Below are 21,391 nucleotides of genomic sequence, written 5' to 3' on the forward strand. Positions count from 1 at the left end.
TTTGTGAAAGAGGCTCGCCGTGAACCATATACGGGGCACGGACAGTGAACATGTTAATTAGGTTTAATATGTAATTTCTCAACTACAAATCTTATCTTGGAAATTTTCGCGTATGCGGCCTTACGAAAGATTACTAAGGATTATATGTACCATTAATATCCTTTTCCAAAAGAAAAAAAAACAACCAAGTCCTAAGAATTTAAAGGTTCAAAATCAATCAATCTAACCAAATGTCTAATTACTCATATTAATTAGTCAATAATCTGTGATAAATCGATTAACTCTGCGTCAGTCAGTGAAAAACACACTTTTTTAATTATTTGACTTAAGTATTTGTTAAATTTCTAAGAAATTGCTAACACTGCTTTAAAAATGCAATTTCTGCACTTTTATACTTTGGTAAGATTTTGATGTTATCTTAGCGATAGGGACTTTAAATTAGCTTTTTTAACTAACTAAAGGGCCCCAAGATTACCAGTTCGCCTGATGATATTAGTCTGACAGTTAATCGCAAAAAGTCACACACTAACAGTTCCATTTCAGGTTTCAGCCTGAAGACTAATACGAACCGAGAGTGTGTGGCCGGTTGACGATTCCGGTCAGCGTCGACAGATATCGGCCGGACAGCCCGCGGTCGATGGACGAAAACTGACGACTCTCAACTGCTAGGTTGCAGATGTATCAGAAGGCCATTGCCGGCAGGCAATAATCGCTGTGTGTAGACGTTATTGGCCTGGGACGTCAGGCCGGCCGATAGGACCAGACTGCAGGCGAAATGGTGATGGGTGGGACCCTTAAGTATCTCGTAAGGAGTGATATAAAAAATGTTACACCAAAAGCCTGATTTACGAAGTCTCAGTAAAGTATTGAATAGCTAATTAATTAATTAATTCCCAAATAAAACTTCCTGCAAAACTTAGCACTTTATGTACCAGTTAAGCTTATTTGAATATTGTGAAACGCCAACGATGACTTTATTCGTCAGATAAGTAGCTTATTCAGGACTTTACTTGGACATTGTGAAACAGGCCCAAATGACTGTTTCGGATTAACCCCATATATGTATGTACTTAAGGCAATAAGTAATTGAAATAATGATATGCAAACATAGGGCCGATCTAATGATGTATATATAGAATACTACGGAGGTACAAAAAAAAATTAAAACATAGAGTTTGGGGTCATAAAAACGTCCCGGGTCAAATTCGCTGTCTTATTTATGTTCCGGTACCATGATTTAATAGATAGAATACTCTTTATTGGCACACCTCAGTAAAAGATACAGCTTAAAGAAATACAATTGATTAATGATAAATAGAGGCAGAGAACATGCGCTTCGTCTCACCTTCGTCTTATCGCTAAAGAGCGATCTCTTCCAGAGAGCCTTTGGTTTGGGTTAGGCTTTTGGGTTTGGGTTGGGTTCGGGGATTGATTTCGTTAGGTCTTATATTCGACGAATGAAATAAATTGCATATATGATGATTACATATAACGAAAATAAAGGGAAGGGAAACCGAAAAAAAGCGATAAAATTTTGACCCTCAGTTAATACTTGTAGATTTCAAAAAAGTTAGTCTGTTATAAAATAATATTAATAATGAAAGGGTATTATTTCATAAAAAAATGTTTCCTTTTCAGCTGTTTACTTTTCTAGTAAACTTGCTGTACTGCATATGTCAGGAGGATAAACTAAATGACTGGAGTATGTATTTATACTATTATATATAAGGAGATAATAGCTTCTGCTCGGAACTTCATCTGCGTCATATAAAAATAATAATAATAAGTCTTCAGTAGTGCCATCAACATGGAGTTTGGTGTCGATAAATGTGCGGTTATGCATGTACAGCGGGGGAAGGTTGTAAATTCAACAAATTTACAACTTTCTGAGACAATGTCTTTCAGATCTATCTCTGAATCAGAAACCTACAAATACCTTGGTATGTCACAGTCGTTGGGTATTGAGGACGAGGGTATTAGACAGTCGGTGAAAGAGCGCTTTTTCAGTCGGCTCACAAAAGTCCTTAACAGTCTTTTGTCAGGAGGCAACAAAGTGCGCGCCTTCAACGCCTGGGTAATGCCCCTGCTCACATACTCCTTTGGCATACTAAGGTGGACTCAGACCGTGCTGGACGCCCTGGATCGGAGGGTCCGACTACAGCTCACCACATACCGTATGCTACACCCACGCTCGTCTGTTATGAGATTGTACATCCCACGGAAGTGTGGAGGTCGAGGCTTCCTAAACGCCAAAGATCTCCACAACCGCGAGGTGTGCAATCTCAGGAATTATTTCCTTAACAACGAGTGCATCGTGACTTGGTGGCAGTAGACAGGAACCTCACGCCGCTCTCCTTGGCAAACGAGAACTGGCGCAAACCTGTGGTACTAAGTACTGCGGATCGCAGGGCGGCATGGGAGAGTAAGGTGCTACACGGGCGGTTCTACAAGGCCCTCACGGGACCTGACGTGGACCTGCTCGCGTCGGTGAACTGGTTACGATTCGGGGACCTCTTCGGAGAAACCGAGGGTTTTGCCTGTGCAATTGCGGACGAAGTTATGATGACGAACAACTATCGGAAATATATCCTGAAGGACGGTACGGTCGACATTTGTCGGGCATGCCGCCGTCCCGGAGAGTCACTCAGGCATATCATTTCCGGTTGTTCTCATCTTGCTAACGGCGAGTACTTACACAGACATAATCTCGTAGCCAGAATTATTCACCAGCAACTTGCTCTTCTATACCGCCTTGTGGACCGCGAAGTACCGTACTACAAGTACTCACCTGCGCCAGTTCTCGAAAATGGTCGTGCCACGCTCTATTGGGATCGATCTATTATCACTGACAGGACTATTGTAGCCAATAAGCCAGACATCGTGATAATAGATCGATCGCAACGCCGGGCCGTGCTCGTCGATATCACCATCCCCCATGATGAGAATCTCGTGAAAGCCGAGAAGGACAAGTCCAGCAAGTACCTAGACTTGGCTCATGAGATAACCGCCATGTGGGATGTTGATTCGACGATCATTGTCCCAATAGTCGTTTCAGCGAACGGTCTCATAGCGAAGAGTCTCGACCAACACCTTGAGAGACTCTCGCTAGGTGGTTGGATCAAGGGTCAGATGCAGAAGGCGGTGATCTTGGACACGGCGCGGATAGTGCGGCGGTTCCTCTCTCTGCAGCCCTGACCACCGGCAGCTTGGGCCCTGCCCCGCTGCTGCGGCACACTAGGTTAAGTTTTTTACAATGTGTTTATATGTGTTTTTGTATAGTATTTTTTGATGTATTTTTATATTTTACTTTTATATCCATATTGTAAAAAACATAACCTAAGAAGAAAGAGAAATAAAGAGAATAATAATAATAATAAATATTACGGGGACATTCTTACACAAATTGACTAAGTCCCACGGTAAGCCAAGAAGGCTTGTGTTGTAGGTACTTAGACAACGATATATATAAAATACAAATACTTGAATACATAGAAAACATCTATGACTCAGGAACAAATATATGTGCTACAAATATAATCCCTCACCGGGATTGAAACCCAGGACCATCGGCTTCATAGGCAGGGTCACTACCCGGAAGTCTGACTGGAATTTGCCGGTTCAGGGGGACCGAGGGGAGCGGCAGGGGAGGGGGACAATCCGAGATTTGTCATTGGCTCTAAGCGGTCAGTCGATCTATGCAATTACGCTCTATACGGTACATGCTTCTCGCTGTCCAAACTCCCTTACCTTTTGCTACATTAAAACTGAGTTTTTCACCACGGTAGGGTTAATGACAATTGATACCAGTTGTAAACTTGTTGGATTCATGGGGTAACATTTAACGATGATGTCAAAACTCTAAGAAGTAAGTTTTGCACACGAATGTATGATTGTAATGATGTGATTGGCAACCTTAACAAACCTCTAATTTCGCGTTTTTTTCAATGATATAGGAGGCAAACGAACGGACGGATCACGTGATAAGCGATTATCGCCCGCAACACCAGACCGGCTAGCATGAGTTGCGTTGTCGCGCGCAAGTCCATACTTGAAGTCCCGCTAGATGTATGGAGTCGAGCGCGAGAACGCAACTCATGCTAGCAGATCTGAGGGGTTGGTTTTACGCCCCCTCTTAAACTGAATAAAAAGATATGGCAAAATTCAGTTAACCACTCTGTTACAGTACACTCCAACAACTGCCTCCCGAATGCGCCGATAGAACTAGACTTTTGCACATGCCAGTGTTCCGAAGTCACTTCTGCCCTTCGCTCATCGCCAGAGTTACAGTTGGAGGTTACCCCTATTATAAACCTTATGGCGTTATTCATAAACGCGTTACTGGCCTGTTTTTTTTTTTCACGGAGTGGACGAATGCGTAAACGCACCGTCCCCCCAGTCGCGAGAAGGCCATGATGGGGGGGTGTGTGGCACTCGCCGCTCCTGTCCCCTCTCTCCTGGTGAGAGGGCGGGGGGGGGGGGGGGAGAACTTGGCCCTACCGACTAAATCCACTCCGGTGTTTCGTTCTTTGCCGTTTGCGAGAGCGCCATGGGATCGAGTACAGCCCACCATAGCGCCCCCCGACGCGTTACTGGCCTTATTAGCTATGACTCGTTTCATCTGTCATTTTGACTTATATATTTGTAAGACAGGGATGAAAAAGTATTTAACCAAATCAGGCTTGTAAAGTTTTATGAATAAGGGATTATCAACTACCCCGTTTTCAATGTTGGATAAATTAAGTATCTTAATTCCCTTTTAGTATAATAAATAAATATTATAGGGACATCCTTACACAAATTAAATCGAGAAGTTTTGTGTTGTGGGTCTGTACATAATATAAAATATTTTATTATTATAAGCCTATACGGTGTCCCACTGCTAGCCCCCCTCAATTTCCGTCCCTTTCGTTGATATATCAATATAAAATATACAAACACTTAAATACATAGAAATCGTCCATGACTCAGGAACAAATACTTATGCTCATCACACAAATACATGGCCTTACCGGGATTCGAACCCAGGACCGTCGGCTTCATAGGCAGAGTCACTACCCCCTAGGCCAGACCGGTTGTTAAATTAGTATGTAAGTTCGCCTTCATGAACGTTCAGTAATTCAACATGTGGAGGATTTGTACTATGTTTTTCACCACACCAGCTGGTAAAGGCCCTCTTGATTGTTCAAAAACTGATGAGAAAGTTACATTCAGTGCCGGATTAACCATTAAGCAAAATAAGCACTTGCTTAGGGCACCACGTCTAGGGGGGCACCAAAATCGTAGGAAAAAAACGCGCAGGCTGCATTGCAGTCGTAGTACTTATGTACACGAAACTTTTTGTCGACTTTGACGTGTGCAAGTACCCATCTAATAACGAAGGGTCGTAATAGAGTGAGGACACGTAAGCACATCACCAACCCTGCGCGGAGGCCCTCAAAGCTCATAGCCAAAATATCTTACCGTCGTCGGGCTTGTGGCCAACCGATTTTCTCGACGTAGATTACCGATTTTGTAGCGAATTTTGCTCTCTTGCACGCCAGATGTGTCGGCCTGGCCGAGTTGCTGCAGAACCACGATCCTGCGACCTAATTGTCAAACTGTTATAAAGGGCCCCGCGAAGGCACAAAACCAAAAGCAACTTATTAAGCTTCGGTTTCCACTTAAGCCAAAGGCCGAGCAGTAGGAGAACCGTGATTACATAGGTTCGATTTCAAGCCACTCTTTTGCAGTTCGGCGTTAGGTCTTATGCGACGCTAGGCCTTCTACTTTGTGCAAACTGCCTTACTTTCCCTTAACATGGATCCGAATCTAAGCTGTCCTCTCTCGAAGCTGGGCCTTCTGCCTTGCTCACACCTCGCCATCAGTTGTATTGTATGATAACCCACCGCGATCGGACGCTCCGGAAGTTCAGCCATTCATACCTCGCCAATGGTCAAATTCAAATGCTTTCTTCCAGCTCGACCTTTGGCCTCATCCATGCCTCATCCGTAAGCGCTGATCGAACGCTCCGCGCGTTCAGCCTTATGAAAAGCTCAGCCTTAGACTTTGCCTTTAAAAACACTGATTTAAACTTTCACGATTTAGGCCAATCAAATTAAATCCAAAAATAGCGTTTTGAGGAATTAATTCCCAGCAAGCTGGAAAATGTTTTAATACTTTCATTTCATTCTAAATGCGTGTAATCCAAGTTTGCTCCATCCCAGGGGGCATACATTTTGGGATCCTTAGGAGATATTTTTTTCCTTTCGAAACCACTTGATTTTGAAGGACATAGGACAGTTCGTGGATTAGACACTGGTAAGAAGGCGTTTTGGATTTTTAACATGATTTTACCAAAAATAAAAAATGTCGACCTTTTTATACAATTTAGACTAGGAATACATATTAGGGTACCTTCAATATATCAATATGTTTTATTGCAAGAACATAATTAAATTACATTTCGGATCCTCAGATATCAGTTTTAATCATAATTAGAACAAATTTTACGCCGGACGTACCGTTTTCGATTTTCAAGCAAAAAAACTGAAAAAGAGGAAACAATTATGCACACCTCCTGGAATGGAGCAAACTCGGATTACACGCATTTTAGGACCAAATTCGAAAAAATCTAATTTTATTGGCCTAATTGTGACACATTATTATTTAAGAAAACGGGACTTAATCGCGTTTGATTAAGTTCTAAAATTACCTCCGTCTGATGTCGACTTTACCCAGTCTTCTCCGAGACCATGGGGACCACGCCGTTTTTGAAACATCGGGTCAGTGGTAATTTTAAAACTTACCCTATTAAGTCCCCTAATGGCTAAGCTCCTACTGAAGCTCTGCCTTTGCTCTCACATGAATGAGCTTCGCAGGAAAGCTCTAGAGGTTGCAAAACCCTGTGTGGAGAACGGCCTATGCCTTTTATGTCTTCTCACACTTGGACATTGGTTGGCTCGCCTCCGGCCTTATGCGAAGCACGATCTTCAATTTGCTAACACTTGACCTTACATACTGTTGGAACATTACTGCTGCAGTACTGTCAATTTCCGTGATAAAATGATGTGTTGGATTGAAAATTCTATTCTCAGCAGTAATGCGGCAATAAACGTCACTCAATTTACCAATAAAATTCAATGTAATCTTGATGAGGGGGCACCATGGTCTAGAAATGCTTAGGGCATCAAAATGTCTTAATCCGGCACTGGTTACATTTTATCCACATGTGGGGGAAAGTAATCAAATGCAAATTTTTAGTTGTTTCCTTATATTGACTGGTAAAATTGACTTTTAAATGATGATTTTGAATTGATTTACTTTGCTTTTGTTTGATATTTTACAGTTAATCTTTTCCTTGTGTTGGTATTGTGGAAATTTTTGTGCTTCACTCGGTGGCAAATTTTATTTAGCCTTCGTGCCTTGAAACCATCACAACGCTCAAGATTCCATTTTTTGAAATCATTCGCTTGCTTGGGTATCAATATTAGCACGAGAGGTTAAACAACAATTTTGCCCCCTTATCAAACAAATAACTATTTTTTTATTGCACAAATCACAATATACAACGTACCTATAATTAAAGTTTCTCCAAACTGTAAAACAGTTTGTTGGCGATGCGCTCCAATCAACCTAAAATAACAATACTGTTTAGGTACCATATATCGACAACACAGCATATTTAGCATAATTTTCATATTAAAATAAAATATTCGGCGCAGTTGGGATTGAAGAAGTTAGTGTATCTTATCAATGGCATCTATTTATTGGTAAAACTAGAACATACATATTTTATTATTTATTTATATTATAGGAAATTATTACACAAATTGACTAAGTCCCACAGTAAGCTCAATAAGGCTTGTGTTGAAGGTACTTAGACAACGATATATATAATATATAAATATTTATAAATACTTAAATACATAGAAAACACCCATGACTCAGGAACAAATATCCATGCTCATCACACGAATAAATGCCCTTACCAGGATTTGGACCCGGGACCATCGGCTTCATAGGCAGGGTCACTACCCACGAGGCCAGACCGGTCGTCAAACCATTGGGTCAAACAGAGACATTTGTGTATGTTGGTGCAGGAAAAAATAATAACAAATAATAAGGAAAAAATTAAACGTGAAGTCTAATATACAAATTGTTAAAAACTACTACTTATAACTTATTCTTACTTATTTCTTACTTATTTTAATATTTTACTCGGGCGAAGTTGGGCACGGTACGAAAATACACCGTTCTGTCGTCAAATTGAAAAGTTAATGAAATTTATATACCTATATGTTAGTGTATAAGCCATTTATTTTTACTGTACATGTGCCTTATTACTTGATTCTTTTAAAATAACAATAATAATATAATGTTATCTGTACCCAGGTCTCCCGAAGGCTTCAACTGAGGCGAAGAAACTGGAAGAAAAGTAAACGTACAACTACAAAATCTTATACTATAACGCCCTATACCCCCGGCATTATTAAGTGCTGGGAGACCTGCGTTGACACACTAATTTAGTGAATTAAATAACATGTTATCGTAATAAAGGATACATTGACACAACTTCCAACTTCTTCTTCCTAGCGTTGTCCCGCCATATTGCTACGGCTCATGGAAGCCTGGGGTCCGCTTCACAACTAATCCCGTAGGCACTAGTTTTTACGAAAGCGACTGCCATCTGACCTTCCAACCCAGAGGGTAAAACTAGGCCTTGTTGGGATTATTCCGATTTCCTCACGATGTTTTCCTTCACCGAAAAGTGACTGGCAAATATCAAATGATATTTCGTACATGAATTCCGAAAAACTCATTGGTACGAGCCGGGGTTTGAACCCGCGACCTCCGGATTGCAAGTCGCACGCTCTTACCGCTAGGCCACCAGCGCTTCCGACACAACTTCGAAAGTGGGGTAATTTCAAATAATGGAAATATGTAAGCTGCAGAGATAACTGGCCCCCGCACTGTATAGAAATATGTTTGCAGGGGTCAACTATCTCTGCAACTGAGTGTACAAAACCTGAAGTTTCTACAGTTTCTACTGTAGCTACGGTAAGCAAGGTGCCTTGGTAAACGTTGCTGTAGCGTAAGTGGTTCCAAAGTATAGTGCTTCTGATAGTTCTGATTTACCCCCTTACTCATAAAACTTTACGGGCCTGAATTAGCTAATTGTAAGTTATTTTTTTACAAAGGGGCAAAGTTGTTGTTTAACCACCCATGCTAATATTGATACCCGAGCACAACAACGAAAATCAAGATATATAGGTTTTAGTTTTAGAACTATTTCCATAAGTAATAGATTATTATTTCAAAATGAAAGTACAGTCTTCGTTAAATCCGTATATCATTCATACATTTGTTTACAAAAAACTTATTGCCACTATTTCTATTTAATCATGTATCATGTAGGTCAGTAACTTAGTAATAAGTAGGATTCGCTTATCTTTCGCTGTGGACTAGTAAGTATACAATATATGTACCTACTATCAGAGACCTTCGCGGTGAACCACCTTAAGGACGAAAATCTTTTAAACGTCTTGCACAAGCCGTGAGGCGATAACACAAAAAGTGATGACCAATAGTATGGCACTAAAAAAAGTGGGTGTCGAGAAGAAAAGGCTAGCTCAGGTAAAGTTTATTGCCATCTATTGTCTGTGTGACGGCCGGCATTTGCAAACTAAGATAAGTAATCCTAAGTGCATCCTGGTTATCTTTATAGAGAGGCGAAGTTTAGCCCAAACAACAGCAACTAATAAACTATCCTTACTACCTATTGTTTGTCTCATTATCTGCTTTTACCCCTTCATTATTAAGACAAAACTCTACGGCAGTCGGAGTTTAGCTTGCTCGTAAGGATCGAGGCAAAAATTCTGAACTAGTTCACCGCGAATGTCCCCGATTGTACAAGTACCTAATTAGTTCTTTCTCAACGGTTGCACGTACAAATACTAATTAAATCAAACAAGAGAGAAAAAGTAGTAAGAACATCAAGAGAAATAGCTCTCTACCTTATAAATCCTATAATTATACCCTATCGCTTTGACATACGCATGTAAATAATGCTTTTAGAGTAAGCCAAGCATAATTAAACCTTATTAAAATGGCATTAAGAAATTATCAAGTGAACGCGACGTTAGATTTGTCATGCGAGTACAAAAACTACGTTGCTTAGTTTAAAAGTTACAACTCCTAATTAATCTCTATTCAAATATATATCTTAATATAACCAGTGAAGAATGAATTTCGAGCGTTACACGGATGTAGTTATGTTTATTAGTTATCGATGTTGTTCATCACAATGCTGCGTCACTCAGTCTTATCTTGAACCGCAATGAAGATTGCAGTGATTTTTGTATTCATAAATTTCATAATATTGGTGAGTATTGGTATTTTTTTTATATTAGATACTAAATTGGTGTAATCATAAAAATAAATACATAAATATGACATAAAAGTAAAAGATGAATAATGGATGGAAAGGTAAAATGTATGGACTACATAAGAGGTAAAACACGCTAGATAGTCTGTCTACGATACTAAAGTTCACTCGCCGAGTGCTCCGAGAAGTATGGCGCGGGCATACGGGTGCACTACATTTTTAAAATCAATTTTCATATATTATAGCTAGATATATCCTTGGGTGTAGAGCAACGACGCCCATATCCTTTTCAAGAATTAAAAAACTGTTTGAGACTACGGGTGACCCCAGGGCTGGCTCATTCCTAAGCCACTGGCCAAAGATTAGGCATCGCCATTCAACGAGGGAACGTAGCCAGCCTTATGGGCACCCTTCCGCAGGGGAGGACCTCGGGGACTTTTCATAGGAGGGTTTTTTTAATATTCTTATTTTATAATATAATGTTACGTATTGTTACTAATGGTTACTGGTTAATATACCCAGTATATTTACACTACGTCTAATATAAACTGCCATTATTATTACATATTGGTTCTAACTAGTGAGATTACAATGATTTCTAGGCCTCGATAGAAATAAAAGCTGCAGAAAAGTGGATTAGTTTAGGTTAATACTGCGACTACACTCAAATATCCACACACCACAACCTACAAGGCTACACGGTTCGATAAATTTCTACATACGAGGGAATAGTTATTTTCACCACACGAGCTGGTAAAAACTCACTTGATTGTTCAAAAACTAATGAGAAATTTGCGTTTATTCCGCATGTAAGGCAAAGTAATCGAATGCAAATTTGGAGTTGTTTTCTTTTGTTGATTGGTAGAATTGAGGTTTAAATTATGAATTTGAATGATAAATATATAATAACGTTAATTTGAATTGGATTTGATTTGGTTTTGTTCAATATTTTATTTATAATATATGTTATTTATTAAATATTTATCATTCGGAACCATCATTTAAAAGTCAATTCTATCAGCCAAAATAAAGAACGACTCAAATTTGCATTAAATTACTTTGCCACTCTTGTGGATAAAATTCTATTTTGACATCAGTTTTTGAACAATCAAGAGAGCCTCTAGGAGCTGGTATGGCGAATACGAAATAGTATTTTATTTTTTATTTTTGTTGTTAATATTGTCCCAATCACATATTTTTAGTTATTATGTTAATTCTACCATTTCCAGGCGATATCAAACTTAGGCTTTTCTGACAAGAGGAGTTATTCAGGTAAGTAAATAATGTAAGACTTATATAGGTTTTTATACGTCGTTTTTTTGCATTATAAAAAACTCCACAGAAGTCAGCGTGCACTGTTTATCAGGCTCTTTAATTGATAATAATAATGGAATTATCTAACGTTGCTTAGTCAATACTTATACATAATTAACTAAAACATTTTACCGCAAAAAGTGCCCGATTTGGAGCGTCAAGCTTACTTCTGGGAAGTTCTTTCTAATGCTAAATAAAAAAGAAGTTTAAGCATATCTTTATTATTATTTCTGACCAGTTTTTCCTCCAATCTTGTTTTATATACATATATGGTCTCAGAATAAATTTCTTCCAAAATATTAAAATACGAGAAATAGTCTAACATCGGACCGAGATTGATTGTAGAGTACATAAAGACACATGAAGAGGCGTAAGATATTACTCTACCATCTTATAAAAATCTTCAGAGTTACTGAATTATGTTTGCATCGATCACTTGGTCAAAAATGTCTCGTCTTTTATATTTTGTGGTTATTATAAAAGAGAAATCCTGATGGTTTTTAACTTTGGGAACTTCTCTCCTATATATGACTTCTCTTAATAACTCATAATTTAATTTATTAACACCTGTTAAAATAAAAATTAAAGTCAGAACAATCTTTCGAAATCCTCTTGGCCCGGATGTAACGGGTTAATTATAGGTCTTATCTCACTTATCTCAGACCTATTCTATTATATATATATTGTTTACCAATCTGCAACAGATTTGTAAACAAGTTGCACGGTAATTAATTGTCTGGTAGAAGGTTACTGAGTTCGGGCACATATTACATGTTTACAACACAATATATTATTGCACTGCAATACAGAAAATAATACAATGAATACAGCAACTCAAGTAGAGCTAGACAACATGAGGTCTTATCGCTAAAAAGCGATCTCTGCCAGACAACGGTTAGGTAGCGGATATTAATACATTTAAAACGAAAGAGGAAGACCGCTTCTCCATACAAATGTAGTTCCCATTTACCTCCCTGGATAATGACTTTATGGAAATATTTTCACACAATTTTTTGTGTATTAACCATCGCTATGCCCCTTTATATGTTTTTTTTTTCGAATTTTTAATTATTATAATAGGTGCGTCTCAATTTTTTATGAAATTTGATTTTCGTTTCTAAAACTAGTAATACTTATTTAAATCCTGATAAAAAAAAATCGAAAAAAAAGGCAAACGTATATCGTTAATGTATATCAAATTATGTATAAATATTTTCCATAATGTCAATATCTAGAAAGGAAAAAGGGGACAACGTTTGTAAGGAGAAGAGCAAAAACGGTGCCCTTTCCTTTTAAGTGTTACTACTTTTTTTTAACAGCACGTCGGTGGCAAACAAGCATAGGGCTCGTCTGAGGGTAAGCAGTCACCGTAACCTATGGACGCCTGGAACCCCAGACTGTACTTACTAAATATAATACAAATCAGTTTTATGCCTCCAAGCCTTTCAACCAGCCCATGGCTGATCATAATACAGTGAAATCTCGATAATCCGGCACTTTGTTGGTCCGGTACACCCAGTAATCCGACCATTGTATGTCCAAATTTACTATGTGCGCTTACATTATCATTATCACTCTTGAATATCTTTATAAATGCCTAAAATCCAGATAACAGTACGATTATCTTTGTATTATAGTGTATTTTGTTGAATATAGTATATGGCTTCGACATACTAACAAACACATCAATATAATAAGCAGATTAACTCTAAGTTTCAGTAATCCTAATTTTCCAGTGATCCGGAACCCTTGTGTCAACATTACACATAAATAATTACAGAGTTACATCTATTTTAACTTAATTGTAATCTAATATTAACTTATTTGTATAATTTATAATTCATTTATTTATTAAGTTAACATTGTATGGGTACTATCTTGTGAGCGTTTTGGGGTCAACTGTAAGCCCGTTAGAGTTTGTTACAAATAAAAAAATTAGTGCCAGATTAATGAGATTGTACTATAACTCCTTACCGACCATCTGAGTTAAACGGTAGACCTACAAAATCATACTTTTTTACAGATAACTATCTCGTGGGTGTAATGAAGAGCTTGAGATCCGGCAGGGGAAGAAAACCCGTATTAAAAGTATTATTTCTCAAGGGGAAACGTAAAAAAGTTGATTTCCATTCAACCAACTGGAGCAAAATGGAATGGATGGATAGCCGAAGACGAATAATTCCAATTATTTTTAACAAATAGAATTAACTGAAACAAATTTCTATTTTATATGAAACCAAAGTTCCTTATAATGTGATTACTTTGCTCCCCACTGGGTAATTGTGTTCCAACTCTATGAAAATATGAAAACTATGATACATATATTGTCGGGTTAATAGGTAAAAACCGGCGGGACGGCCATGTCTGCCGTCTCAAGTTTCATGTAGTCGCCATATCTTTTGTTTCCTTCTAATCTCCTGGCTATACCCTCTTGACTGAGCCCTGCAATATCTGAACAAATAGATTATATTTTTAAATTCAAAATCCTACCCTGAACGGTTAAGCATGTGCGTTATTGTTGGGCTTAAGTAGTTCGCTAATTGAATTCTAAAGTTCCACTAAAAAATGTATGTCAGTCGTGGCTCAGGATCCGTGCGTTTCCTTTTTACACGACTGCCAAAAAAATGAGTATATTGTTTTCAGTGTTCATGTTTGTATGTATGTGAGTTTAGTATGAATAGAGACGTGGCAATTGGACGCAACCGCAGACATATTCTCAAAGAATGGCCCTCGACTCTTGCGCTTCCTGCAACTTCCCCAAGCATCTTAATTCTGAAGGCCGAGTTCCGCGTAGGGCGGAAGGCTCTGACCTTAAAGCAGATGCGCGCTTCCTGAAACTTCCCTATGTATCTTAATTGTGAAAACTGAAGGCCGAGCTTCGCGTACGGCTAAAAGATCGGTACCCCTAGTGTAAATTTATTTGATAGCGAGACGTGACGTATCCGTTTGCGTTAAGTCTCATTTTGCATGGGATAATCGCTATCGAAAAAAATTACGTTAGGGGTTCTGAGCGTAAACCGCAGATGCGCGCCTCCTGCAACTTCCCCAAGAATCCTAATTGCGAAGGCCGAAGGCCGAGCTCCGTATAGGGCCGAAGGCTAGTTGCGTAAGACAGGCGTGCAGTTCCTGCAACTTCCCTAATCTGCCCCCATCCAGTATCTTAATTTCGAAGGCCGAAGGCCGAGCTCCAAGTAGGCCCGAAAGTTTGGAGCGTAAGACAGAAGTGCGCATCCTGCTAATTCCCCAAGTATCTTAATTGTGAAGGCCGAAAGCTAAGCTCCGCGTAGAGCCGACGGCCCAAAGCTTATTTAACCAAGTATCTTAATTGCGAAGGCCGTAGGCCGAGTTCCACGTAGGGCCGAAGGCCCGCGGAGGGTAAGACAGGTGCGCACTTCCAGCAACTTACTTATCTTTATTGCGAAGGCCGAGCTCCACGTAGGGCCGACAGAACTGTTTTATTTACTCGTATATTTAGACTAGCTTTTGCCCACATTTGATAACACTGTCCTTCCCCGGCCTTAAAACTATCTCCATACGTTCCATAAATTTAATCTAAATCTGTTCAACGGTTTAAGAGTGAAGCGGTAACAGATAGAAAGTTACATTTATAATATTAGTAGGGATAACAAGGTCATTTTGAACACCTGGCCCGTTTTTCTAATCCTATTACCTACTGATTGTACATGTACAAGCAAGTTCCATTGGCCCAACTAACAGATGTTCCTAATGAATTTTATTCCTGGCGCAATAACGCAATGCGGCTTGCATTTTCGGGATTTTAATTTGCCCTAGTGGAGATTTACGGCTTGGAACCATGCTGCTGGTTTTAGTGCTTTGTCGCAGTAACGTCACAATACTGCAGTGATTTCATTTAAATAACTATCATTATTTATTTTTTTATACCACTACGGTGGCAAACAAGCATACGGCCCCCCTGATGGTAAGCAGTCACCGCAGCCTATGGACGCCTGCAACTCCAGAGGTGTTACATGCGCGTAAACTGTCTCGCGCATGAGAGGAGGCCTGTGCCCAGCAGTGGAACGTATATAGGCTGTATTATTATAATTATTATATATAAAGACCTCCTTATACAACTTTCCATTTATGAAATACATAGAAAAAAATACTTACTCAGGAACAAATAAATATCTGTGAGAAACACAAATAAAGCCCTTACCAGGATTCGATCCCGGGACTCTTGCATCGTAGCAAAGGCCGTCAAACCATATATACCTAAGTATATAAGATGATTCCACTTTTGTTGGTATGAATTGGAACAAAGAATAACTTCATGTGTTGCTCTGTAAACAAAGATTTATTTTTAATACCACAAGGTTTTATTTGAACTTACATTGTACTCGTATGCAATTATTATTGACAATACCGACCTGTAAACAAAGAAACGACATTTAAAATTTATTCTTAGCTTCAGTCACTCTTTTATCAATAAAAACTATAACGGCGATTATTCAAAGCGGCATTGCAATCTACATAACCTCGCTTCCCAATTTTGACGTATGATATGAGATTGACAAGTCAAAGCAAAGTATGGCCACATTTAAAAAAGTAAACGATATCGTTTATTTTTTTACATAAACATAGATAGATGTACATGCATACATAGACTATATACTTTCCCAAAACGGATCACTTTTCCAGTAAACTTCTCTACAAAAGACCTGTTCATTTTATTTTTCCCATAAAAGCATTACATGTAAAATGTATAAATACTCATTCGAAACAACAAATAACGCGGTATTACAAAAAGACAAATAAAGGCCCATAAGACACATCGTACACAGGCCAGGAGTCAAGGATATACAGGGTGGGAAGATTTATTTCCCGCTCACACTGTTACGGTCACTGAGACCCACAAGTTTTTCTGGAGGCGAACACGGTAAATACTCGTTCATATAAAATGCCACTAAATGCACAAAATAAGTACTACCTTTCAATGTTCATTTAGTTACAAATATTTGTTTTTTTTTCTAGTGCAGAAATTATTTTGGTTTATGCGTTAATTTTGACATATCTTTTTCAATTTGAATCGTGGAGAAACATTGATTATCATTTACTTTTGAGAAAGAGGGAACCGATTTTTGAAAGCAAGCATAAGAATTTTATGATGTGGTTGGCAATTTTAACAGAAATAAAGCATTCAGAAACCAATTCCTTATAGTTTAATAGTATTTTATACAATCGTGATAATACAGAGCTATTCAGTTGTGTACCGTATTTAGGCAACGAAGCGTGCTGAGTTGCCTAAGTAAGGTACGAGATTGAAGAACTTGATTATATCACTATATAAAATAATTTTTCTACGAGTCATCAAAAATAATACTTGTTTTACTATAAAACCTAAATAAGTAATGAAAATTGGTAAGTATCTCAGTAGACAAAAATGTAGTACAAAGACAAACGCGCGAGCCCCCGCCCGCCAGTCCCCCGTTCTATGGGAGCGCCGCGGCACGTGATTGGTCATTTTTTAAATAATTGACTACAGCATATCGAAACTTTTATTTCAGTTGAGCTGAGCGCCCTTACATGAAAAGTACGAAATTATAGTTTGGTATACGAAATCTTAATTCAATCATTATAGTCGACGAGTAGAAAATATTTTTTTTTTAAATAACGCCCGTTTACCGGTAGATACTTTAAAAAACAGCAGTTAGTGACTACCTTTTGTTTCCACAAAAGCAATGACAATTATATGAATACAATACAATACAATACCATACAAAACAATAGAATACAATACAAATACTCTTTATTGCACACCTTAATAAAAGATAACAATAAAAAAGAAAACAGAAACACGAGCAGAGGTAAACAACAGGCGACAATATTCATATTCTTTATTTGTAATGACCATTCTTTGTCAAAGATGCGTTATTTACATTATTATATACAATAGGTATGTCAGGAGTATATAAAATTAAAATTAGGTAGGTATCACTATAAACATTGAAATAAATATTATTTATATAATAACTATACCCCATTCTAATACGTTAGGCTAAAATTTATTCATTAATTAAGGAAGTCAAATAAGAATACTAGCCTTCCATTTAACATTCATTAGCCTAATAGATGCAAAGTATTTGGACAAGTCTTTTCAAATTGAAGTTTTAACTTTTCATTTGGCATGTGCAGCAAAGCTAGCATACGTATCGAAATACTGACACCTCAAATTACCTTTCACATTTTATATTATGTATTATTAAAAAATGGGTTTACATTTTAGCTTTCCCGATCGTATATCCTATTTATTCGCCCATAAATTTTTGTTCGGCATAGAAATAAAAACTAAAGCATCCTGTACACAAACAATCTTTCAGCGGTTGACTGCTATAAATCTACAGGGTGATGAAGCTTGGGAATTAACTGCCCGCGTGGGCCGTATTTTTCCGGGGCACCCTGTATCGCGTGTTAACGGGCAGCGAGATATATAATTGGTTACCGCATAGCGAAAATGCTGTTGATTCATTGGCTCCTAGAAATAAACAGATAGTCCTACAATGGAGGCAATTTTAACGTGCTCAGAAATTATTGCTATTAATTTTTGTGTAGATGTATTTCTTCTAAGTAACCGACACTTATAAATGCGCAAGTTGTGGAGTTTTTTCCAAAAAGTTGGAAAACTTCTTGGATAAATCAGAAAAATATCATAAGAAACAAAGGAAACTTTCATTTTGGGAATGGAAATATCCGTTTTTTTTTTCATGTGGAAAACTAGCAATTTTGGAAACTTTTTTCGGCACATCAGTACGCACTACATAACATGAACAGTTAGATATATGATTTCTGTGTATCTAATCACTACTGTACCTATAAAATAAATAAATAAATATAAATATTATAGGACATTATTACACAAATTGACTAAGTCCCACAGTAAGCTCAATAAGGCTTGTGTTGAGGGTACTTAGACAACGATATATATAATATATAAATATTTATGAATACGTAAATACATAGAAAACACCCATGACTCAGGAACAAATATCCATGCTCATCACACGAATAAATGCCCTTACCAGGATTTGAGCCCGGGACCATCGGCTTCATAGGCAGGGTCACTACTCACTACCCACTAGGCCAGACCGGTCGTCAAAATTAAATACTTAATGCTATACGATTAAATAAAATATGAAAAATAGCAAGCGTATTCCGTTTTAAAAATATATGTATTATTAAAAAGAAACATCAAGATATATTATGTCACACTGATCTCGACCTGTTGTTTATATATTATATGTGGCATTCCATTACAAAAAGGGTCCTTAAGCTTCAAGTGCAAAAAGGTAATTTTTATTAGAAATTCCAACAGAAATTCTAATAGAAAGGATGAAGCATAAGGATCCTTCTGTAATGAAAAGCCATATACACGGTGCCCGCGACGAAACGGAAAGATTTTAACAGTGTATTCCGGATCGTATTTAGAGACGAAAATGTCATAAGTATAAACGTTTTTTATAATTCGTCTAGTTTCAGTGGTAATACCAATAATAAAATAATAAAACATTTTTTACAGTACATATGGGGCTACTTTATAGCACTAGTGCGAGAAGTAGCATATTACGTTACTGTGTCGAACATTTAAAGGGCCATATGTACTGTAAAACGTTGTACGATACATGTGCGAATAGGTAATTCGCAACTCGTGTCGATTTAAAACACTCCCTTCGGTCGTGTTTTAATTTATCGCCACTCGTTTCGAATTTCCTATTTTTCGCACTTGTATCGTAATGTACTATTATTGTGTTTCAGTGCTGTCGCCACTATGGGACCTAGTCTAGACATCCTTATTGTCAGATATCATAGTGACATGGAACACTGAATAGACTAGTTTTTACGAAAAAAATTACCAATTCATATTAATCCATACATTTTTCAAGAACATGTACTTATTATGTATAAAAACATACAAAGAGTAGACAAAAAAAAATATTTTTTTTTTGTTGGCGGAATTGACTTTTATAAGAATTTTTAGGAATAATAAATGGTTATTTTTTTCCGTTTCCTTGCGAGCATGTGTAAGTACCTTGTATGTGTAAGTGCTTATGTACGGTCACGTCTGAAAATATCGATACGAAAAAAGTGCCAAAAATATATATACACGACTTTATTGCCCATATATTAAGGTAGTGTATACATATTTTTGGCACATTTTTCGTACCGATATTTTCAGACATGACTGTACTGACTGACTGGCTCATCAACGCCGAGCCGATACACATGTGCTAGTATTTTCACAGGCTACTGCACATAGGGTGCACGTCCGCAATACCGCAATGCACTAACATCCTAACGGTGTACCACCAAACACGCTCCGGTGATAAACCTCCGGTCTCCGTGGAATGCTGCATGCTTTCAGATGAAAAAACTAGGCCGAAGTATTTGGCACTAGTGAATTTTTGGAACGAGTAGGGAGATAAATAGGGAACTTGAGCGATTCAAAAATACCTATTTAGGGCTATTTGATTTGACTAAGTCAGTAGAGTGGGGTGTGTATATTTAAAAAAAAAGAGTTTAGAAAACAATATATTCCCTGTCTGTCATTAAAAAAAAGTCGAATAAGCCTACGATGATAACCTGTATATCATCATCATCATACTGTCCTGGTCGGTTTCGACCACGGCGGCTGTTGTAGTACTGGTTAATGAGAGCGACGTTCATGAGCTCTCAGGCGAATGACATAACCGATTTTAGCAGCAAATGTACCTACGCCACATTTACTGCAGGTCAGCACCCCTCCGTCAAAATTGTTATTGATGACCGCAGGTGGTCGGGCCTTTAACTCGTCACGTTTCGCATCGAGTTCCACTCGCCTCTTCTGCACTTCCAAGACTTTAGTCCTCACTGTATGCCTCCACTTCAGCCGACCTGGATATCAAAATGATATCTAAATCATGAGTAATTTTGATAAAATATACGTTCGAAATGGCCTCCTGGTGAAATTCATCGAAACAGTAAGCCATGCCAACTTTTTGGATGAGAATTATAATCTGAAATAGATGACATAATATACGAAAGAAAACGTGACAAAGGCCAAGGTTTATGGATACGATTTTGATAACTGAGAATGACCTTTTGATAACACTACGTCGCCAAGATCTCTCTATATTTTATACGAAACAATTTAAAGCAATATTTAATTTTGTAGAGTCAGAAACAATCGAGAACAGTACCCCTAGTGTAACTAAATTCGATTTTGAAATGTGACGTACGCGTTTGCGTTTAGTCTCATTTTGTATGGGTTTTTGAACAGCGCGCCAAGCGGGACGTTTTGGAAAGTCAAAAATCTCATACAAAATGACATTTAACGCAAACGCGTTCGTCACGTTATGATGTCGATCAAAGTTACACTAGGGGTACTGTACCTCAGAATCGAAATAGTTGGAAAGCTAGTTCACATTTCCTTAATAAAATAGTATTTTCTTCCTCCTACGAGAAACCCGGCATTTCAAAATTACACTCCGCAAGCGTTCACGATTCTATTACAACTGAGCAAATTGTAGCCGACTGTACGTTTAATAAAAGAGCAGGTGGCGTGACGGATGGCTGCGGCCGAGTGTACCGGCTGGCGGAATTTTCGTGTAAAAATAAGTAATGCAGTGTACTCGGAGTTCGTGTCAACGGTTTTGTGTGGTGAAGTGTATATACATTTCACATGTATGGGCATGTGCCCGTGCATTTTAAAATGAATTTAAA

At 38.1% G+C, this 21,391-nt stretch overlaps 1 long non-coding RNA gene across 2 annotated transcripts; it reads left to right on the top strand.

Moving 5' to 3' along the window:
• LOC133524919 (uncharacterized) lies at positions 1-13,895 on the top strand. 2 transcript variants are annotated; one of them, XR_009800487.1, is made up of 7 exons: positions 1-399; positions 544-805; positions 1,639-1,702; positions 4,184-4,293; positions 8,371-10,360; positions 11,593-11,635; positions 13,701-13,895. It is a non-coding gene; the product is annotated as an uncharacterized LOC133524919 (long non-coding RNA). The 2 variants fall into 2 exon arrangements; XR_009800486.1 differs by lacking the exon at positions 544-805 and having other exon boundaries at positions 2-399.
• Positions 13,896-21,391: the final 7,496 nt, after the last annotated feature.

Source organism: Cydia pomonella, chromosome 14 (assembly GCF_033807575.1).
Source record: "Cydia pomonella isolate Wapato2018A chromosome 14, ilCydPomo1, whole genome shotgun sequence".
Classification (NCBI taxonomy): Eukaryota; Metazoa; Arthropoda; class Insecta; order Lepidoptera; family Tortricidae; genus Cydia; species Cydia pomonella.